Source organism: Heterocephalus glaber, unplaced genomic scaffold (assembly GCF_053883595.1).
Source record: "Heterocephalus glaber isolate CG9 unplaced genomic scaffold, H.glaber_assembly_v1.0 deba00001532, whole genome shotgun sequence".
Lineage (NCBI taxonomy): Eukaryota > Metazoa > Chordata > Mammalia > Rodentia > Bathyergidae > Heterocephalus > Heterocephalus glaber.
The window spans coordinates 21,316-45,840 of NW_028258330.1; the positions used below are offsets into that span (position 1 = coordinate 21,316).

General features: G+C 40.6%; 1 pseudogene; it reads right to left on the reverse strand.

Moving 5' to 3' along the window:
• Nucleotides 1-310: 310 nt before the first annotated feature.
• Nucleotides 311-24,406, reverse strand: LOC101704346 (speckle-type POZ protein pseudogene; annotated as a pseudogene).
• Between the last annotated feature and the right edge of the window lie 119 nt (nt 24,407-24,525).

A 24,525-nucleotide genomic window follows, 5' to 3' on the forward strand; every position in this document is an offset into this window, starting at 1 on the left:
AGAGTTTTCTTTTGGTCCAGCAGCCCCAAGTGCTGGGCCCTTCTCTTCCCCCATCCCCTAAGTTATTTAGTGCCATTTTTTATTTGGTTTTTTTTTGGTTTTGACTTTGGTACCAGGGATCGAACTCGGGACCTTGTGCTTGCGCGGCAGGTGCCAGAACCACTGAGATTAATCCCCGGCCCACATAGTGCCATTTTAAAGTCTGGGATGTGGCATCTCTGGGTGGGTCTGGGTCTCCAGCCCACCCTCAAATTTTCCCAGGCTTGTCTCTCTCTCCAACATAGAAAGAGGAAGAGGAGTCAGACAAGAGTGCAAAGCAAGAGTAGAGTTTATTTACAGAAAAAAAAAAGAGAGGGAGAGATACAAAGCCACTGGAGAAATGGGCTCAGTGACCATTGAGGAAGGCCAGGGGTCCTATATATATGGGGTTGCGATTGTGGTCCCTCCGTCTGAGGGCAGTCCCACCCCATTGGTTGGTCTCTCTCCCTGCCCGGGGTTTGGGTTCAATATTGCAACAATTAGGGTGGACAATGTCACAAAAGCAAGATGGCTGATTGCCTATAAATTACATTCTCAGGACATTGAAGAAGTTACTCTTCTCCTAAATTCTAAAGGCCAGTGTCTTTTTTCTGGCTTTACCAAGGGGGTCCCATCTATCCCTACAGGGCCACAATGCAGTCTTTCCCCACAGCCAAGTGAAAGCTTCAGATTGCCCTGTCTACCCAGTGTTCAGTAGGACCAACAGTGGCTGCCACTTTGGGAAAATAAATGGAGTCTTAGGACAGGTGGGATCTTAGGACTGCTTCAGGCGCTTGCATGGGGGCCCCAGGAAAGGACACTTCACTGAAGCCAGAAAGTGATAGGCTTCGGCCACCAAGTGAGGGTGTGACGCCACGAGGGACTTCCACCCGGAGGTCTCCAGGATGTCGGAAACATGATAGGTGATGAAATCCACTGCCTGGGTTTTCAAGTGATCTGCACTGTGGAGGTCAGCCAGGATGAGGATCTCCGAGGCATTCTCCACAGAGAGGTTGCTGCAGAGCGAGTCCTCACACATGACCTTCAGGCGCTCCAGGGCATACTTGTCAGCAGCTGCCAGCAGATCGTGTGCCATTCTGTCAAGATTTGGTGCCTTCCCAGTGTAAATGAACCGCATCATTTCCTTAAAAACTTCAGGCTCCACATCACTGATCTCAACTCGATTCTTTTTGCTCTTCTCCATTTCACGTTCAAACATGGCATTAAAAACTGGAGAACGGGCTGCTAAGATTGCTTTGTGAGCCTGAAATTCCTGGCCAGCCACACACAAGCAGCAGTCTGTGAGCCGGGAATTCTCCCACAGCCCTCCTAGCTCATCTGCCAACCGGCACTTAGGAACCTTTACCACATTCATGGTATTCTGGCCAGAAATGTTGACAGAATCTTGTACCATGTTCATCTCGCAGAAGAGGGTAAGCTTGTCATCAGGGAGAAGCTCTTTGGCCTTACTCCAAAGAAAATCTCTACCGATGAATCTTCTGAGTCCCCAGCCTTTGCCTTGCACAAATCTACAAGCTCGTCCACTCTCCATACCTTCGATTTCCTCTCCCTTGGCATTCAGAATGGAGAATTTGAATTTTACCCAAACTTCCCTCTTTGGACACCTGAGCAGTAACAAGTAAAAGGATAGGTAACCCTTGCTTTCTTCATGGAGCGATTTCGGGTTTGCTCCTAAACGCCATTTCAGTTCATCATTAGCTCCAGATGAAAAGGTTGAACTTTGAATGTTTCCACTCATTTCATCTAGGCAAAAGCTAATGTTATCAATGGTCCAGAGGTAGGAGAATTTCACTACTTTGATCTGTGTATTGCACCAGGTCTCAGCTACAGGGCCATTTGACATTTCTGCCGGAGGTGGAGTGCTTGGAAATCTCGACATCGCCAGTTTGCAAGTTAAACAGGGTCTCCAAAATCACACGACAAAGATTTCTGTTCTTTCGTCACCAATTTGTAGAGATTTCAGTCCAGTTAGCAGCTCCAAGACAGGAAGGGTGGCATCGCAGTCAGGAGGCAGACAGCCTAATTTGTAGATTTTTAAAAAAAGAATTATTTAGAACTTGCTTTACCAAGACTTGCTAGTATATCAGAAGCATCTGAGTAATTTGTCAATCACTGGGAGAAATATCTCCTTTAAAAAGTTTCCTTTTTCCCAAGCATGGTGGTGCATGCCTGTAATCTCTGCACTCAGGAGGCTGAGGCAGGAGGTGCTGTAAGTTCAAGGCTAGGCTCAACTACACAGCAAGACCCTGTCTCCAAAACAAAAAAAAGGAAAATCTTTTTGGTGATGTTAAACTACAGTGGATTTTGTTTTGCTTTTTGCTGATACTGGAGACTGAACTCTGGGCCTTCACACTGACTCCAGTCTTTTTTTTTTTAGAGATAGAGCCCCACTAACTCACTAGACTGCTTAGGTTCAGCTGAAACTTGCAGTCCTCCTGCCTAAACCTCCAAGAATGTTGGGATTAGAGAAATGTGCCACCCTGCCTGGCTCGGTCACCAGGTTTTCTAACAATACCTGCCCATTGCCATTAAGATTCCAAAGCAGTCCAAGGCTGTGACACATGTAACTAGAGTATCCTTCAGAGAAATGGTGCCCACTGAAAAATTATTGAGACCCTTGTGATATGGGTCTTACTAAGCTCATTTTTCCAGCTCCATCTTCAGCCTATAGCAGCATATTTTCCCCTACAAGGAGCTTGGAGCATGAAAGGGTAGAGGCTTTGCTGAGGATCTGACCCAAAGTGACTGTCTCTCTTTTGTCCCTGCTCTGACCATAGGAGGTTGTGACTTATCCAGCAACTGTCTGTCCCTCCGCCTTTCTGCCCTTTGCTCCCCCTTGCACCACAATGGATTGGGACAGTTTTTTTCCAGTGTCCTCTGGAGCTATCAAAACACCATTCTCCACTCCAATAAGAATGCAACCAGGACTGGTAGGTCCTCTTCCCCGCTCCAGCCTCTTCAGTGAATACTGCTGCATTTTTTTGAGGCCAGAACAGGGGACCAGGGAGCAACTAAAGTTGGGAAGGGAGGGATCTGGGTCCCTTATTTGCATACTCAGCATTCACAGCAAGCCTTCTAGAAGATTTCTTGATTTGGGCCCTTGCCCTCACTGACACAGGTCTGTCACCATGCAGTGAAGAACAGCAGCCAAAGAACTATAGCTAAGGGAAAAGGAAGCTTGTCTTAGTTGAAGACAGCTAAAAGTGACACAAAGATGTCCTTGGTGACATCATTCCTGGAGCTCACCATCTATCTGAACATCTCATAGGGATTTCTAATAGTTGTCTTTATTATTTTCTAATAGAAATATCATAAAGATTAAGTAAGCTAAAATAGTGCTGCTCGTGCAAGGGCTCAATAACTATTTTTATCTTTGCTAAGTCAGCCTAAATCAGGGATTCTGTTTCTTGTACCCCAAAGTACCCTACCTGAAACATCCCTACCTACATCAGTCAGTGCTTACTAGAGAAACAGATTTAATGCAAAATATACAAATATATAAGAATTTACAAGATTGACTTATAGTGGCTGCCCAAAGGGTCAAATGTGGGTTAGTGCAAAAGGGCCGTCAGCACACTGGAGACCCAAAAGACCCACTTAAAAGCCTGGCCCTCAATGCTGCATCCCGTGTGAGCATCAGGAGGAGAAATGGTCTGTGCTGGAAGTCAGGAGATACGTCCAAGATACAGGTTAAGACTGAATCTCCTCGAAAGAAACAGAAGCAACTCTTCCTTCTTGGCTTCCCTTTTATACCTTTCAGGCAACAATCCACCCTAGGGTGGGTCTTCCCACCCTGCGCTGATCCAATTTAGTTAGGTGTCTAGACTCAAATTGATAGAATCAGTTAAATATCACACCACCTGTCTTTTCTATATATTTAAAGAAAGGGTCTGTTTTGCTACTTCTGAATTTCTTATCTATCTATCTATCTATCTATCTACTTATGTAGTATTTTTTAATCAAGGTCTTGCTATGTAGTCCAGGCTGGCCTTGAATTCACAGTAATCATCCTGCCTCAGCCTCTGGAGTGCTGGGATTATAGGTATGGCCACCATGTCCAGCTACTCTACTTCTGAATTTCTATGGAAGCAGGGCAGGGTTAGGTGGTAGAAAGAGGAGGTCTGACCACAAGGCTATCTGTAAGGAGTATTTGAAGTCTGAAAATGTCCACTTTGAGAGATGCACTCAATAGCATCAGGATCCAGTTCACCATATCCAGGCTGTCTTTCAGCAGTGGCCTATAACTGGCTAATCTGAATGGATTTATTATCCATGGTAGATTGTTTATAAGTGAGAGGGTCATTTTCTTCATATTACTATTTTATTTCATTGCCTTACTAACTTGCCAAATTCTTTTTTTTTTTTTAAGTTTTTAGTTTTTTGGTACCGGGGATCGAACTTGGGTGCTTGCACTTGCGCAGCAGGCAGTGAAACCACTGAGCTAAATCCCTGGCCCAAAAACTCTATTTTTGTTTTTGTTTTTTGTTTTGGAACCGGGGATCAAACTCAAGTCCTTGTGTTGTGCTTGTGCAGCAGGCGGCAAAACCACTGAGCTAGATCCCCGGCCCGCCAAATTCTTTAGTTTCTAAAACTAAAGAGCTGAAGTATCATATCATTGAAATAGTGAGAGTTTTACCCACTTCTTTCCAAGTTTTCTACCTCTACTTTGCCATATCTAGTTGCACTGGCTAGTACTTTCAGTAAAGATATTTAATGATAATGACAGAAAACACTCTTACCTCATTTCTTTCTTTAATAGAATAGCTCTAGATTTTTTCCAGTAGGCATGATGTTAATTTGGGGAACTGAGGTAAATATATTGTATCGTGTTAAAGAAATATTCACCTGTTGAGAGAATGGAGAAAAATTGACATAAGTCTTCTGAGAAAACAATGCATTAAGCATTATATCTTGTCATAAAAATCAGCATAACCCAGGCCATTTTCGTTTCAAAGACACTAAGATTAACACTTGCTAGGTTAGGACAAATATCCTTTCTTACTCATCTTATACATTGTCATCATGAAATTGAGTCCTGACTAGTTTGTTTATAAGAAATTTATCTGAGATATTCTGATGTTTAACCCTGCAAAAGAACTTTATTATCTCTTAGAAAACGTTATCTTTAATCTGAAGACTATGTGTGCTCTATATGTTTGTTATGAGAAATCTCATGGACCTATCTACTATAGTTTTGTTATAAGAAATCGCGTATGTTCAAATGTGCTAATTATAAAATGTATGGGACTTTTTGTTAATTTTTGAGTCGGGGTCTTGCTAGGTAGTTCAGGCTGATCTTAAACTCACTATGTAGCCCAGGCTGAGTTCCAACTTGCAGTGATCCTCCTGCCTCGGCATCCTGAGTGCTGGGAGTACAGGAGTATCCCACAATGCTCAGTGAGACATTTTATGATAATTAAGAGGTCACAACATTAAGAAGATATAATAGTCCTAAGAGTAAGGGTTTGTTATATATGAAGCAAAAACTGAAAGGGAAATGAGAAACATCAACAATTATAGTAGATAATTACAACACTGAAAAACTAGATCAAAGAATCAGTTAGTGTATAGAAGATTGGAATAACATCATCAAACAACCTGAAGTACTTGATATTTACAGAGTGCTCCAAAAAGTGCAACTTTTTTGAGTGTACAGAATATCTCATTTTTATTCTGGGTCATAAAACAAACTTCAATAAACTTAGATTGAAATCATACAGAGTATGTTATCATCATTAAATTAGAAATTGATAACAAAAAATAGCTGTGAAAGTCCCAAATATTTTGAAATTAAACATTGCTCTTCTAAGTAACTCAGAGGTCAAAGAGGTAATTATAAAGGAAACTGAAACATGTTTTGAAGTCAAAGATTTAAAAAAGATATCAAAAACTACAGAATACAGTTAAATAAGTGCGTAGGAGAGAACATTATAGCTTTATACTCTTACATTAGAAAAGAAGAAAAGTCTAGGTTAAAATGTGTAAGATTACACTTTAAAAAAAATTAGAGGGGTCTGGGGATTTAGCTCAGTGGTGCCACTGCCTGACTCGAAAGTGCAAGGTCCTGAGTTCGATTGTGACACACACACACAAAATTAGAGGGGGAAAGCTAGCCATGGTGACACGTGACTGTAGTCTCAGCACTCAGGAGGCTTCCAAGTTTAAACCTAAACTGAGCAATTTAACAACTCAATGAGACCCTGTCTCAAAATAAAGAATTTTTTAAAGGGCTGGGGTTGTGGCTTGATGAGAAAGCCCTGGGTTCAACTCCCAGTAGTAGAAAAAGGAAATTAGATCATGGAAACATTATGGCTTGTATCTAGATGTCCCCCAAAACCCTCATACTGTCATAGGTGGAGCTTTTCAGAGGTGGCTGAATCTAGAGTGTGTGTGATGCTGGGATTAAGTGTGTGATGCTGAGATTAAGGGTGTGTGGTTACTAGATTAGTCCACTGATTGGTTTGACCTAGTTCTGGGTGTGGATAGTGGGAACCACCCTGGGTGTGAGTGCTACCCACCCTAAGGGCATGTAGCCTGGATAAAACAGAAGGAACAGAAAGAGGGCTGCTGTTGAAGTTTGCTGCTTGCTGCTTCGCCACTTTGATGCTTATTGCCTTGCTGTCTTGCTGCCTTCTTCCTGCTGTGTACTTTCTCTCCTTTGCCATGCCACTCTGCCTTGGAGCCAGGCAACTATGAACTGAAACCTCTCCAAACTGTGAGCTACAGTAAATTTTTCCTTCTTTAATTTTGGGTGTTTGGCATTTTGTCTCAGCAATGAGAAAAATAACTAAGACAAAACAAAGATAGTAAGTGACAGTTTTGGAAATCAGTTGAGTAGAAAAGCTGCTTCTTTTTAAAAAGATCTGTAAAATTGATAAAGATCTAACTAAATGGGGGCCGGGGGGGTAAGAGAAACGCAAATTAGCAATACCAGGAATCAAATAAGAGAACTGGAGATCCCACAGACATTAGAAGAAGAAAAGGGGATCTGCTTCCAGCAACAGAGGAGCACTTCCTATGGACAAACCCTGTTATGGCTTGTGTTTAGATGTCCCCCTAAAGCCTTATGCAGTCACAGGTGGGGCTTTTTCAGGGGTGGCTGGATCTAGAATATGTGACCCTGGGATTGATTCATGGTGCAATGCTAGGATCAAGGGCACTAGGATTAAGGGTGTGAGTGCTACCCATCCTAAGTAGCCTGGATAAGATATAAGGAGTAGAAAGAGCTGTGGTTGTCCCTGTTGGGATTGACCTGGTCATGAAATGGTTAATGAATATGTTCTTTAATTCCAAGTTATAGTCTGACAAGATACACACAAAAAAAACCCCAACAAAACAGGCAGCTGATGCAGGTAATGTCTCCACCCGATGCCATGCCATTTCAGAACAGATAGAACACAGAACACAGGATGGGATGTTCCCCACATAGAGGTAACTATAATGTACAGCAACTTTTCGATGCCAAGTCACCTGAAAATATCCATATATCTGCCTCGATCACTACATGGATCCGACCACAAATATTTGCTCTGACCCCTATGGATACCCCATGGGATAGACATGCCAGACCTCTCTTCCAATACCCTATAAAGCTTCCTACCTTTTTTTGTTTGGGGCTGGCAGCCTCTTGCTTGATGTCAGTACACCTCTGCCAAGGTGAATAAAGTCTGTACCACTTTACTTTCATTAGCCTGCTCAGGTGGTCTCATCCCTCCACGCTGTTTGTTACAGTCCCTTGTTGCCTTGCTATATTCTGCTTACCATGAACTGTTTCTTCTCGATGGTGCCTGTCTGTCATGCCACCCTGGCTTGGAGCCAGCTGACTATGGACTGAAGCCTCTACAAACTGTCAGCTAAATAAACCTTTCCTACCTTAACTTGTGGGTGTTGAGTATTTTGTCTCAGCAACAAGAAAAGTAATTAAGCCATAATTTGGTACCAGAGAAGTAGGGTCATTGCTGTAAATATACCTGGCCATGTGGTTTAGGAGCCTTTGGAGCTGACTTGTGGGAAGAGTTTGAAACAATTCAGAGATGCCAGCTGGAAAAGTAGAGCTGGAATTCCTCAGGCTATACTTGATGGGAGATTCTGGTCAGAGCTCAAAAGACCAGAATGCTGCTAGAAATTCTCAAAAGACCAGAATGCTGATAGAAATTCTTCTGGTAAAGACCAGGCTTGGGAAGTTTCTGCTGGAAAGAAGGACTACATTCATTGGCTGTTGGACTCCAGACAATGTGTGTTATGCCTCGGCAGAAAGTTTGTTTGCATTTTGCTCGTGTCCAGAGACTTTGCCTGAGACTGAGATTAAGGGGGCTGGACTATAATGTGGCAGAAAAAATTACACAGCACTCTAATGTTGAGGTGGTGGCATGGCTGCTGCTGAGGGCTTTTAGCCAGATTTATGTTGAGAATCAAGCAAAGAGCCCAGCAGAATGATTTAAAATGTTTTGAGTTTGGCCAGAAACTAAGCTCCAATAAAACTGTGGACTGCAAAGATAGAGCAGAGTAGATCTTGATTGCTGAGTAGGAACAGGAGAATAGAAAAGATGCCTTGAGGGCATCTCAAGAAACAGGACTCCACCCTTTGCAGCCTCAAAATTGCAGAAGTGAAAGATTTTGCTTTGAGAAGAAAGCCCCAGAGCACCCTGTTCCAGAATAGTGGTGGTCCAAAGAATTTGTTGCTCAGAACTGGATTCAAAGTGCTCAGCCATCCAGGCACTGAACCCCTACAGCCAAGGGAGAGGGAGATTAGCTACTGCTTCACCTGGCAGCAGACCTTGGCATCATCCACGTGGTGCTGGTTTAAGGCACATGCAGAATGCAAGATTTGTGGGGTCAGAAGGCTTCCACCCAGATTTCAGAAGGCATGGGAGGCCAGGCAGTGTGTCCCCGAGAGGGCAGTGTGTAAAGCTGTGAGTGTGAAGCCGAGATTCCACCTCACCCCACAAAGAATGGCTGCTATCATGAAATCAACCAATAACAAATGCTGGTAGGCTGTGGGGAAAAAGGAACACTGCTCCACTACTGGTGGGAGTGTAGACTGGTGTAACCACTGTGGAAATCAGTATGGAGATACCTCAAAGAACTAGGACTAGAGGTACCATTTGACCCAGCTATTCCCCTGCTGGGGATCTTACCAAAAGAATTAAAAAGAATCATACTGCAGTGATATATGTGCACCCATGTACATAGCAGCACAATTTGTAATACCTACAACTTAGAAGCAGCCCAATTGCCCATCAACTACAGAGTGGATAAAGAAAATGTGGTTTTTTAAATAAAATGGAGTACTACTCAGCCATAAAAAATGAGAAATTAGAGACAGTTATTGAGGCAATACTCTTAAGTGAAATAAATATGACACACGTGTAAATGCCGAATAATTTCTCCAGTGTGAGAAACTGAAAGTGCAAATAAGGACTATAGGATATAAAGATAATATGAAATAGAAAGAAAAGGGGCAAAGGGGAAGGGGAAATGGGAGGGGTAGGGGTAGGGGAAAGGAAAGAAGGGAATGGAATTAATATGAGAAAATGAAACAATGGAAACAAAGTCTTTGTAAATAGGGAGGGATGGAGGGGTTGAAGGGAGGGCAGGGGGAGGGGGAAAAAATAAGAACCAAGAGAGATTATGCAAAGGTGCAGATTTCCAATGATGAATGTCATTATATTGTATACCTAAAATGTACCAATAAAATTAATTTGCTAAATAAATAAATAAAACCATGTTACCAGTCAATTAAAAGGCAGAGATTATCACAGGGGATCAAAAATATCCCCACAACATCCAACTATGCTGTCTACACAGAACACTTTACGTATTAGTTTTATCTTAAACTTTTCCTTTGAAATAATTTTAGAGTTAGGCAAATGCTGGAAAAATAGTGTAAATTTCCTGTAAACCCTTCACCTAGCTTCTAACCATACCTATGACAAAAAAAATTAAAATTAGGAAACTGACATTTATACAACATTACTACACGGAAGATTCATTTGGATTTCATCTGTTTTCCCACTAATGATCCTTTTTTTTCTCCAGATTCCAATCTGGGACCCCACATTATCTCTACTTGTCATGGCCTCTAAGCCTCCCGTAGTCTAACTTTTCTTTGGTCTTTCTTTATCTTTTGATAGAGCATCCCCTTTGGTCTGTCCAGTTTTCTCTTATTACAGTAGGGTTATACATTTTGGCAAGGACATCCCAGAGATAAAGTGCCCTCCCCCACATGCTGTGTGAAGACATACATAGCGTCACTAACTTCTATTACTGGTGCTATCACTATTGATATCTTGTTTATGGTGGTGTTTCACAGGGTTCTGCAATACAGTTACTATTTTCTCCTTTGGAATTAATAGGTATCATTGGGAGCTTCTTTGAGACTACATAAGTCACCCATTTCTCTTCAAACATCTACCCACTTTAGTATGCACTACAGATATTCCTCTTTCAATGATCTACCTGTTTAATGACTATTGAGACCTGCAACTGAGGGGTGCTGTTCAGGCTTATGACTCACCACTTGGACTTACAACTGTCTTTTAAAAATACAGTTCTGTACACCTTGTTTATAGAGCCTCAGTGTCTTTTTTTGGACAGTGCACCTTGTTTATACAGTGTGGTACTTTTTGCTGAGTGTGCTGTACAGTACAGTAGTGTAGCTTTATGTTCTGTTTTACATTACAGTTCTGGATGTCAAAGTTATGCAAATAAAAGCAAAGTTATCCAGTTTCCTTTGACTATGTCTTTGTTCTGAATATTGAAATATACATACTCTATACAAGTCCTCATTTAGCAACCAATTCAATTAATGACCTAGTCACAGGACCATAACTCTGTTGTTAAACAAGGAATACCTACTAGATTTGTCATAATTGTTTGTGCCATGAATAATTTTTATTGTAGTCTTTGCTTAATACTGTTGTATTTCCATGATTCTTTCTATACTTAAGTAAACAGAGAATCCACTTGATTATGAAAGCACAAATTTAGCTAAAAGAGTAGATGCTTATGTAGGGACAATTAGAAGGGAGTGTAGGTAGGGATGGTAGAGGACATGACCTGGGTGGCTGATGGTTATGTACTTACCACAAGCTTTTTGTATGCTATGTACTTGAGGAAGCTAGCTTTTGTGTAATTATTACATGTACTCACTATGTGCCCCTTAGCCCCCTGACCTTTCCTCAACCCAGAAACAAAGGCTAAGACCCTGATTGCTGTACAATCAGTGAAACAGTTATTTTTAGAAAACAGCATACCCCTATAATTATGAATACTGTGGTCCTCTGACCTTTGGGAAATTTGCTTCCTGTCTGGCAGCTGTTCCTTGCATTCACAACCTTATAAATAAACTTTTGCCTCACATTACTTTCACTTCCAACCTCTGCTTTGGGGAGGCTGAGTTCCTCATTCTCTGCTGGGTGCATTTGGCTCTGACTCACTTCCCTATTCTTCACCAGAGTGGAGGTGAGGCATCCAGAAATACCGGGGGTCGGGGGAGAGAGGAGGTCATTGAAGGCCCCTAGCCCCTCAAAGACCACCTGCCTGATGCAACACTAACACTAATCAGGGCAGCTGGAGTGATAATATTAGAAAAAGGCAAAGCAGATTTTTGAGCAAAGACTATCTTAGTAGAAACACGTCATTTCATGAGAAAAGTGTCCATTCACCATAAGCTCATAACATCCCTAGACATTATGCACCTGAAAAGAAGAAGCAGGAGAGAGAGAGAGAGAGAGACCCTGATAGACATAAAATGGAAAAATACACAATTATAGTAAGAGATTTCAATATCCCTCTTTTTTGCTTTTTGTTTTGTTTTGTTTTGGAGGCAGGGTCTTGTTATGTAGTTCAGGGTGGCACTGAACTCACTACATATCCCAGGCTGGCCTCAATCCTCCTGCCTCAGTCTCCCAAGTGCTGTGATTATAGGCATGTGCCACCACACCTGGCTCCTCTTTTAATTTAATAGAAAAAGGAGGCCAGGGATTTAGCTCAGTGGTTCTGTCGCCTGCCTCACAAGCACAAGGTCCCGAGTTCGATCCCCAGTACCAAAAAAAAAAAAAAAAGTAGTTTACTTTAAAGGGGCTGGGGATTTAGCTCAGTGGTTTCGCTGCCTCCTGCACAAGCGCAAGGACCCGAGTTCGATCCCCGGTACCAAAAAAAAAAAAAAAAAGAAGAAGAAAAGAAAAAGGCCTTGTGCTGTGGTGACTCACAGGAGGCCAGGACCCAAGGCAGAAGTCCTGGTAACATCCCCTTCCCCATTCCCTACAGAGCTATATATATGAACCTTAAGAATGGGCACAGTTGAGAGAAGCTCAGCCGGTCCCAGCACCCGGAAGGAAGCTCCCCGCCTCCATCCCAGGCTCCTAGGGCAGTGAAGCTCAGCCAGTCCCAGCACCCAGAAGGAAGCTCCCCTGCTGCCATCCCAGGCTCCTAGGGCCAAGAAGGTGAGCGGATCCCAGCACACGGAAGGAAGCTCCCCTGTCTCCATCCCAGGCTCCTAGGGCAGAGAAGGTGAGCTGGTCCCAGCACTCGGAAGGAAGCTCCCCCACTGCCATCCCAAGCTCCTAGGGCAGAGAAGGTGAGCCATGTGGGCACCAGAAGCACACCCCTCCCCCCGTGGAAATGAGAAGACACATAAACAAGCCTCAAAAACAGACTTCCAGATCACCTACAGCAACCCCAAAGGGAAACGAGATGGAACACTCTGATACTCAACCACCTGGACTCTCTGAACTGGCAACAAAAGAGGATCTGGGAAAAATGAAATCAGAAATAATTACTCAGATAACAGCAAAGATTTTGCGCATGGTGCAAGACATGATTAATAAATCTAGAGAGGACACAGATAAAAAAATAGAGAATCTGAGGAACATGATGGAATCCCAACATAGGAAACAAATGGAATCCATAAAACAGATACAAACAGATTTCCAAGAGATTAAAAACTCCATGGAAAGTCTGCACAGCAGAATAAACCAATGTGAGGATAGAATTTCACATATAGAAGATAAGATTGCAATTAGTGACCAGGAAAAGAAAAATTGCTTTAAAATTGTAAGGGAACATGAGAAATCAATCCAGCAGCTAGCTGCTAGACGATGCAAAGAAGAATAACATAAGACTGATTGGAGTCAATGAAGAAAGAGGAGAGAGTGCAGATGACATAAAAAAACTCTTCACTTCTAGAAGTGATGGCAGAAAACTTCCCAAGGAGGGGAAAAGAACTTGACATACAGATAAGTGAGGCATATAGGACTCCAGGTAGCCGTAATCAAAAAAAATCTACACATAGGCATATAATAGTTAGGACTCCAGAAATCCAACAGAAGAATAAAATTCTACACACAGTGAGAGAAAAGAAACAAATCACATACAAAGGAAAGCCTATCAGAATCACAGCAGACTTCTCAATGCAAACCCTCAAGGCAAGAAGAGCTTGGAGTGATGTATTTCAAGCCCTAAAGGAAAACAGCCTCCAACCCAGACTGATGTACCCTGCAAAACTATCTTTCAAAATTGATGGAGAAATATGATACTTTCATGACAAAGAGCACTTCAAGAACGTCATGAATACCAAACTGGCACTCCAAAAAATTTTAGACAATACCCTAGGAAAAGACAATGAGGATCACAACCCCAGGAAACCCAGCAGAATGAATCCATTAATTGACAAATTAAACGGAAAGGGGAAGAATCCAACAAAAAGAAAAAGTCATGACAAGGCTTTTAAAACTTTTGACTTCATCTCCCTAATGAGTGTATAATTCAATCTTATTATTGTACTGATTAGTATTTTTCTGATTCTAGAATTGCACACCATTCCTTGTGCTATACTGGCTATTTATCATCTTCTTATGTCTACATTTTAATTGGGTTGTCTATTAATGAGCTCTAAGAATTCTTTATATATTCTGCTCATAGGTTATATTCATTGTAAAAATGGTCTGTTTAAGGACTACTTTTCATTTTAATGATGTCATTTAAATTCTAAATTTTGATGGAATCTCATTTATCAATTTTTTTCTTTTATACATCATGTTTTTTGTATCCTAGGTAGTTCTTGCCTACCCTGAATTCATAAATATTTTCCCTTATAATTTCTTCTTAAAGTTTTACACTTTTAGGCTTTCTTATTTAGGTTTATAGATCCCTTCAAGTTATTTTCATGTATGGAAAACAAGGGTTGAGGTTAATTTTTTATATGCGGATACCAGGTGTTCTAGTGCCATTTGCTGAAGACACTATCTCTTCCTCGGCTCTTGAATCGAGTTTATATTCTATAAAATGCTAATGTTAAATAATCTTGCAAAACTCAGTAGACCATATATGTGTGGTTCTATTTCTAGATTCTCTGTTTTATTCAAATGATCTATATGTCTTTCCTTACACCCACACTGCCTTGATTACTGTAGCTTTAGAAGAAGTCTTAAAATTGGGTGCTAAACGTCTTCCAACACTGTTTTTGTTTTTGTTTTTGTTTTTGTTTTTGGCTTTTCTGGGTCCTTTGTACTCCTACATAACTTTAAAATTTCAATATCCAGTTCTTCATTTATAGCAAGTACACACAGACCTGAATTTTTATACATACCTTGTGTTTTCTAATCCTGCTAAATTCAAGTACAAGTTCTAGGGGCTCCTAGAGATTTCTTAGTATTTTCCCTGTAGATGATCATTTCATCTACTTATAAAGATTTTGCTCCTGCCGTGCCAATCCTATCCTAGTTGTGTCATTTTATTGCCAGACTATTTTGGTTTAGACCTATGTTTCAAAGTCTAATGGACAGATGAAGAGTAGGCATATATGCCCTTGTTCCCCACTTTAGGGAGAAAGCATTGTATCATCTCCATTCATAGAAGGAGTTTTCGTTGGAAGTATGGAGTACATGTCTTTGATCTGTTGAGAAGGCTCTGTTCTACTTCTAGTCTCCTGATAGCTTTTACCATGAACAGCTGTAGAATTTAGTCCAATACTCTTTCTCCAACTAGTGACAGGATCATATGGCTTTCTCCTTTCCTCTGTTAAAATGATGACTTTTGGGGGTGGATCTTCCAGTGCTGAACCAACACTGCCATCCCTATAATAAAACCACTCTCTTGGGCTGGGGATTTAGCTCAGTGATTTCGCTGCCTACTGCGCAAGTGCAAGGACCCGAGTTCGATCCCTGGTACCAAAATAAATAAATAAAATAAAATAAAACCACTTTCTACATACTGCCAGATCTGACTTCTAAGAGTTTGTTTTGTTAAACAAATTTCTATCTATGTTCATACTTTTTTCTTCTATTATCTTTATCCAGTTTTAGGATTAGCACAATGTTGAGTTCCTAAAATGAGGGGAGAAGTATTCCTTCTTTTTTCTGCTTTAAATGTTTGATATAATTTATCAGTTAAAATGTGTATGAGCCTGCTCTTGTCATATAGGTAGGTTTTCAAGCTAGGAATATACTTTCTTTAATAGGTGCTATTCAAATTTTATATTTCCTCCAGAGTTAGTTTCATTAATTTGTCTTCTAAGTTACTTCTTAGAAGTTGTCAAATTTATTTCAAAAAAGATTTTTGTAATATGCTTTCTATATCCTTTTAAATTCTGCAAAATCTATGGTAATGTCTCCTAGATCTTAATATTGTAATTTTAAAAATGTATAACTGATATTGTGTAACAGGAAGAAAAGGTCTAAAAGAGCAGGGGAATTGGGAGGGGTAGGGGAAGGGAAAAAAGGGAAAGCAAAAAAATATGAGAAGAGGAAAAAAATGGAAACAAGGTCTTTGCAAATAGGGAAGGGTGGAGGGGGTGAAGGGAGGGCAAGGGAAGAGGAAAAAAAATAAGAACCAAGAGACTCATGTAATGGTACAAGATCCCAATGATGAATGTAACTGTATTTTATACCTAAAATGTACCAATAAAGTTAATGGGGGGGAAAAAAAAAGAATGGGCACAGTCTATAAATGTCCCCATATGAATGCTTAAAAAAATAATAATAATTTAATAGAAAAAAAGAAAATTTTACAAGTCACTCCACAACAACAGAACAATATCAACTAGTTTCAAATACACGTTGAAGAATATGATTTTTAATTAGTGTATACTTTGATTAATTTCACCCTCTTTTCCTCCCTCCACTCATCCCTTTCCTCTTCTCCAACTGAATACTTAGAAAGAATATTTTCAAAGACAGATGCATAATCTGAGCCACAAAACAAATTTGAGTGAAATTAAGTGGATTCAAAGAAAGTATTTTCCATGCCAACAAAGGAATATGTTTTAAAACTGACAACTGAGATGTCACAAAGACTCTACAGACTTTAAAAAGCCAAGGGGATGAGGGAAGATTATAAACAATTTAAGCCCAATAAATTCAATAACTTTGATAAAATGAATACATTTCCTGAAAGAAAAAAACTACCAAAGATCGCATAAGAAATTGATATGCTAAAAAGCAACATACCTATTAAATAAATTAAACAAGGTAAACCTCCCCATTAACTTCAAGTTCAAATGCTTTCACTAGTGAATTTTACCAAACATTTAAGGAAGGAATGATACCAGTTTTACACAAAGTCTTATAAAATGTTTAAGAGGAGGAAATAGTTTCCAACTCATCCTAATATTACTCAGTGTTTTTTAAAAAAATATTACTCGGTTTTAAAAAATTAAGACAAATATCTGGTTGTGGGGGCACAGGCCTGTTATCTCAGCACTTGAAAGGCTGAGGCAGGAGGATTATTCTGAGTTTGAGAACAGCTTGAGCTACATAGTGAACTCAAATCCAGCCTGAACTGCACATCAAGATCTTGATTTTTTAAAAAGACAAAAAGTTCCCAGAAAATTTAAACTACAGACCAATATCCGTCAGAAAAATAGATGTGAAAACTCTTAAAAATTTAATAAATTGAATCTAGCAATATAAAAAAGAATACACAATGACCAAGTGGGAATTATCCTAACAATATCAGGTAGATCAGCATTTGAAAACTAATCAATGGAGTTCACCATGCTGTGGAGAATCATGGTTATTTTACCAGTGTTTCTTTAGAGCTACACTGCATGTGGCTGAGGGGTGAGCTAGTCGTAGAAACAAATTTCTACCTGGTAAGCTACACATAAAAACTATGCATACTCTCCTAGTGATCTAATTGCCTAACCCATCTTAATCCCATCTCTCCTCATCCCAATATAATATATTTATATATGTTATTCTGATCCTCTTGACCACTAACTAGTCAATCTTTACATATTTGTCAGTTTTACAGAGGACTGCTTCTAGCAACGCCAAGGGCAAGGACCCTGTCATACAAAAATATTATGTCGGTCTTCAAACAGTGCCTGCTATCCTTAGGACTGAGACGGATGGACCACTGTGACCTGATGCAAGCATTCCTGGGATAGATGATGCTAAAAGATCCCCTCATCACATTAAAATCAAATATAAAAATCTCAGCATTTCACCCTCAGGGTGCGGTCCTCTCTCTCAGACTCTTCTCCTGCTCTCTTGCTGTGTCTTGATTCTTTTCCTATATTATTTATAATATTTCCTATATTTTCCTGTATTATATTATTGATAAATTCTTTTTACAATCTGCAGTAGGAACCCTACATGCACCACACACTCCATGGCATTTCAACGAATCTAAAGAAGAAACAGATAATTGTCTTAAGGGATGCAGAAATAGCAACGGGAAAAATCTGATAGCATTCATGATGAAAAATCATCAAATACAAAAAAAGGGGGAAACATCCATAACCTGATAAAGGGCATCTACCAAAAATACCTACAACCAATATTACCCAATGGTAAAAGATGGAAAGTTTTCCCCCTAAGACAAGAATGCAAGGAAATCTGCTCTTACCACTCCTACTCAATACTGCATTGGAGATTTTGGCCAGTGCAATAAGAAAACCAAACTGAAAAGGAACAAATAAAACAGCCTATCACCAACCTGATAATGTAAACAATCCCATAGATCTGCCAAGAGAGCGTCTAGAAATAATAAATTACTTTAATTAGGATATAAGATATAAGACCTACCATTAAAAAATGAAGAGAATCTAAAGAGAAGAAACAAGCACAGAAAAATATGCTCATTAGCCAGTACGAAACTCTAGCTTGACTGACCCCTTCTTGCCAGCCAAGGACTAAAGGTTGCAGGCAGAGAGCAAATTTTGCCCGACTTTGGAGTTAACTCCTTGATTTTGCTCAGGATGAGCTCTTTGGCAAAAGCGTGGAGGGCATCACCTCTCTGAAAAGTCCACCACAGCACGCTATGCTTGTGTCCACGCTACCGTGGAGAGAAAGAAACCACAGCCACCTCGAAAACTTCTGTTCCCTCCCACTTTGCAAGACTTACAAGGGTTTCCTGCCTGCACCATCTGATGGCGCCACTGGGCTGCGCTGCTGCGTCAGCTCCCTTACACAGTGCCTGCTGTGTCTCAGCCACGCCTAGAAGGCTGGGAGGGAGGAACCACTGCCGCGTTGACAGATTTAGGCTCTAGGTGGAGCGAGAGTTTCACATATCTCTTAATGAGCGCCACACATGAGTTGACAGGAAAAAAAATTGGCATATGCATGAAACTCAAAAGCTGGATGTGGTGGCGCAAGCCTGCAATCCCAGCAATTGTGGGGGCTGAAGCAGGAGGAGAGTGAGTTGGAGGCTAGCCTGGACTATATAATGAGACCCTCTCTTGAAAGCACAACCAAACCCAGAATATCCCCAAACCTCAACACAAATATGCGACCGGGGGGCGGGGGCGCCGGTGCTCAATAATACAGCGCTTGCCTAGCATAGGCAAGGCCTGTCCTTTGGTCTCCAGTCCTGCAAACACAACAATAACAAGAATGTCCAATAGTTTCAGAGATTGCAGTCTGGGTTTGACTTCTTCCAATGCAGAAACATCATGGTAAACACAATTGGAGAAAAAGAGTAACTACTTTATGAAAGCCAGGAACCAGAGAGTAGGGAAGGAGCCTCAGAGGCGGGTCCAGGAGCCAGATTTGGTCCATCAGGTCACACTACCATGACTCAACCAGACATACCTAGAAGTGTGCTTTACAAATATCCTGTACATCTCTCTAGCCAACCAATTGTAAACAAGATTATCACATGACTCCACATAATATTTTCCTTCCAGGAATATTAGTGTTGAAAGGTGGAAAATTCCAACCTGTGAAGAGGAAACTACTGGGCATGCAGAGCTTACAGTCTGAAGTCCTTATGTATCTCCATTCTCCTCCATGCAGGCAGAACGAACAATTCCAACAGGCATCTGGCCATGGACACATGCTTAAAAAAGAAACCCATCGGTACAGACCCCTGGAGTCATGTTACACACTATTTTGAAAGCTGATGGAGCCCTCCTTTATTAATTACCAATTTCACTTGTAGGAGTGGTTACAGAAGAACCCAAGAAGACCATCCACAGTAACGTGAAGATGTGTATGACCGTGCTTTCAGGGATAATACTCTAATAACCCTGAATGTGTAGCATCATGACAGTTCCATCTGCATGTATCCAAAAATTCACATGCTTTCTCGTCTATCTGGAAATTAATTCTCCATGTCACTACTTCACACGAATCATAAATACACATGCTTCAGGTCTCATTTAAACATTACCATTCCAGACACATTCTCTCACTCTTTGGTATGGTTTTTCAACATTACTGAACCTCTATGGACACCTGGCTTACTTTATCACACTTTGTTCCAAGCTTTCATGCTCAGCATAAGAGAATTTCTCAATCTGAGCCCTGAGAAGCTGAAGGCAGAAAGGAGCTTTGTTCTTAGTTCATACTGTTTCTCAGCAGGTACAATATTTCCAAAACAAATGAGCATAAAACTCACAGTGGTGACATTATGGGAAAACAGGACAAGATGCTGTGAGAACGTGAAAGAAAGGAGAGTGAAACTAACCACTTCAATGAAAGAGGTGGCATTTTATTTGGAAGAGCTTGAATTACACAAAGGAATTTTCTAGGCAATGCTAAAAAAACCCACATTGATGCCAGAGAAAGCAATCTGAACGAAAGGCATGTGGGTATACTGGGCCAGAACAGAAGGCATCATTAACTATTGTCAGAATGTAGATCACGAAGGAGCAGGAAGGCTCTGAAAATTTTATCCTTCTTGTGCCTGTAGAAGCCTCGTAAAATGTTTCAGCACCATTCAGGTTGATGGCCATGCTAGGTGGAATAAGGGGGATTTCATTGTGATTTCTCTAAGTTTTAGATAGTCCTCTACTGCTATATTAATGGATTTAAGGCAAAACAGAATATGCCCAGGGGGCCAGGGATTTAACTCAGTGGTTCTGCCACCTGCCTTGCAAGTGCAAGGTCCCATGTTCAATCCCTGTTACTAATATGTGTGTGTGTGTGTGTGTGTGTGTGTGTGTGTGATGTATTTCCTCACATCCACAAAAATCTGTCAAAGGCCTGAGAGGGAAATGCAATTTGTTGGTCAATAAAAAGTTGGTCTATGAACTCATAATTTATTAATAATTCAGGAGCACAGAGACCAGACAGCAAAAGCACCAAGGACCCAGGTTCAGGTATGGAGTGGAGGTGGGTATTAGGCAGTATCATGGAGGATCCTTACACACCTAATTCTTTTTGTCCGTGGAAAGCAGAATGCAATGATTTGTTATTGATGGAGACTCTATACACCATCTTCAAAATCAATTTCTTGTTGCTTTCCCTGGGTTTCTCTTTCTATGAAAAGAGACAGACATTAGGCTAGAGAAAGAACTTCCCCAGGTCTCAATGGTGACACTTTTCTTTTCTGACCAAAGCAGGAGTTTGGTTCTTTGGATACTTAAAATCCCAAGAAGGACCTAATATCATGTCATATCTGATAGCGGTCATTTGGTCAACCTCACATAACAGTAGGAAAAACTGAGACTCACTACAAGAAAATGATTAGGCACAGATGCCTTAAGAGAAAAACACAGTCCTCACCTTCCCCTTGACATTATCTCTGATTGGGCAGAACTGTTTGGGGGGTTTTCTGGACTATGTGCCATAGTCTCCTTATCTATGGACATCAGCATGAATCTGGAGACAGCTTTGTCCATTTGGACAGTGACATTTTTGCTGTGCCTCAGTTTTCACATTGTAGAATATTCAGGATGTGAACACATTTAGGAAGGTTGCATACAGGCCATGTAGCATGCACTGTGTCATTGTTCTATCAAGTGCAACCATTTTTCTCCCCAATATTGTGCATTCCTAATAAATTTGATACAGCACTCAAGCATTTATTCTACAATAGTTCCTGTGCTAGGACCTTAAAAAGCTTTCATGGGTGATAGAAATAAACCAGATTATTTCTTTACTGTTCAATATTTAAATGCAAAGGCAGATGAACATAGACTAAGGTACTTCATAATACGGGCTGTAATGAAGGTGGGATTAAACTGTGGACATGGAAAAAATCAAATGACAAATGATTTTTCTCTGGTAAATAAATGGAGAAAGAGAGAAATACCAGACCACAGAGGAGAGATTCAAGTCATCAGACCTTGACCTGAGAAAGATCAAAGGGGGCAGAGGAGAGTAGAATTACAGACAAATGCTTCAGTTAAAAGAGTACTGAGAGGCATGTTAAAGGTCATAGAATTGAGTCCAGTCCTTGTCTTCCCAAATAGGCTCTACACTTCCTGAAATTTTTTTTTTTTTTTTTTGTACCGGGGATTGAACTCGGGACCTTGCACTTGCAAGGCAGGGGGCAGAACCACTGAGCTAAATCCCCAGCCCTTATTTTTATTTATTTTATTTATTTTTTGGTACCAGGGATTGAACTCACAACCTTGCACTTGCAAGGCAGGCATGGTGCCACTGAGCTAAGTCCCCGGCTCTGAAATATTATTGTACAAAAAGTTTTATGTCTACTAAAGTCTTAATAAAGATGCCAAAATAAACAAAGATGATATTGAATTCTATTCACATTCCATGGAAGTGCAATTCATAATGTTTAAAGCTCTACAGAGTCCTCATTAACAAAGACTTTTTGATAATGGGTAAAACATTTCTACCCAGTGTACCTTCTGTCTTTCTTGCAACCATTTTACCATTGTCATGAGACTTGTTTTTTGTATAATGTAATGAGAAACATTTATATTAAATAAATACATATGATTCATAACAAAACATTGGGTACTACTTAGGCCACCTACAATAAAGCACTAAAATGGAGACTGGCACTGAAGCTTCTGTGTCTAGGGGTATGGAGATTCAGGGGTAAGTGTAGACATCCGTGTACTGTGCATTTCCTCCTGGCTCAAGTCAGATTTCAAATCAGTAATCCAGTGTGAGATTCAATATACCCTCTAAACTTCCTGTTTTTGGAACTGAATATTTTGCGATACACAGTTGAGATAAGGGATAGTTACAAGGTGATGGGCACATGAGTATTTTGCTTTAACGAATGGAGTGATGTTATTAATACAAAAGTGGGGGACTTATAAGTGAAGTAGGCTTCTTATATAAACAGTACCCACTTGTTACTTGGCATTCAATAATATGTCACGCAGCACAAAGGGTTTTACTAGATTCTTGTGCCATGTTCTTGTACTTTCCAGCCTCAAAATTTGTAGAGTATATTTTCTTTCTTTATTAATTTTGCTATGTGTGAAATTCTGACATAGGAATGGGTAATAGACTGGAGAACTCCTTTTCTTGAGCTGAATAAGAAATTAAGAAATAAGCAATTATTCCCATTCAAGATGTGTAAGAAAGCAACCACCTTGGGAGTGAGATTGATAGAAGGTTCAAGTTGAGTGCACAAAAATCATTTAGGGAGGGATAATATATTAAAGAATTAAATCTCCATGTGGAGTAGACAGCCCACTGCAAAGACTGAATACCCTATTTGGAGACAAACATACATTTCAGTCTACCACTAGCTATGAGGACTTGGGACATTATTTAATTTCTCCACCTTTAGCTGCTTCATCAAGAAAACCAGGGCTAATCAGAATGTACCTCAAAAGGTCCATAGGCTGGTTCTGGAATCTAATGTGCAGACAAGGTCCTGCATGTTGGAAGTACTCACTTTCTGTGTGTATGATTACAGGGCATTGGATGCAGGCTTCAAACTTTAACACTGTTGTTGGAGGGATAATTTTGATATTCAGCATACATATTTAAAACCAAGCCTAAACATGCAGAAGAGCCACATAAGTGAAAAATGTCCCAGAAAATCTCATGGGTTTGTTGATTTTGCCAGAGGAGAAGCTCAGTGAGTACAAAACTACACTAAAGACTGAAGTGTTGGATAAAGGTTAAAAAAAAATGATAAGGCCAAGGTATACTGTTCAAAGAATATAACACTCCTTAATGGATTAGCTTTGAAAGCAATCAGGTATAAGAAGTAAATGAAGAGTCATGACCATGTTGAAACTCATGCCCACTTTTGGAGAAGACATGGGAAGAGGGGAATAGAATTGCATTTGGACGTATATTGCTCTGGGCTGACTCTGAGGTTAAACTTGCCATCACACTGTGCCGATACTATGGATTGCCTTTGATGACCTCTTGAACTGTCTCTTAAATACTCTTTTTCTCTCCTGTATGCAATTTTTGTCTATGGTTTCGGGACTGTAGCTCCTCGAAAAAAAAAAAAAAAAGTAGGGACTACAGGCCCGTGGATTTAGCTCAGTGGCATGGCGCCCGCCTGCCTCTCAAGTGTAAGGTCCTGAGCTCTATCCCCGGAACTCAAAAGAAAAAAAAACCCAAGAAACTGGGGACTGATAAAGATAAAAATCATTTTATCAGCATGGAAAAGAGTACTGTGTCATTTAACTTTTATATTTGCTTTGTAGGAACTCAAAATTATAGGTGGTCAACCCTGGGTGAAGTATGAAGCTTGTCTAAGGGAGTTGGGATGTTTGCTTTTCTTTCATCTTTACCCTTTTGCAGAATATTGCTATCATTTAACTCTAACTTCTTCATTTACACAATAAAAAGAATTGTATTCCTTGGGGGAACATATATTCATTGTCTTAGCTGAAAATGAATAGACTGAAAGAGTGTGCAAATATTGACTGTGAAGCCTGCTGATTGATTCCCAGGTATTGACCTGTCAAACAACCAACCCTCTGCCCATTCCATTTTGTCCTGTCCTGACCTGCACTCAACGATGTTTTCTTAGATCAGGGGGTTGATTCTTCTATAGGACACCGACCATCGAACCTTCTGAGCATAAAAGTGACCCCATTCTCAGAAAGAGCACACTAAGTCCATTAAGAAAACAGGGGCAGCTCTGGAAAGCCTGGAGTAAATACTTAAATCCAATTACTGTTAGGCGAGGCGAGGTCGCCGTCGTGGGAAAGAGCCTCATCCAGAAGTCCGTGGCTTACAATCTAACAGTTGAGCTCTATCCATGCACGCGACAGTTAATTCTCCCCTATTGGCTCAGAGGGAGGGCAATGGAGCTGGAGCCAATCAGCGATAAGGAGGCGGGCCGTACGAACTGCCCAATCAGGTGGGCCAA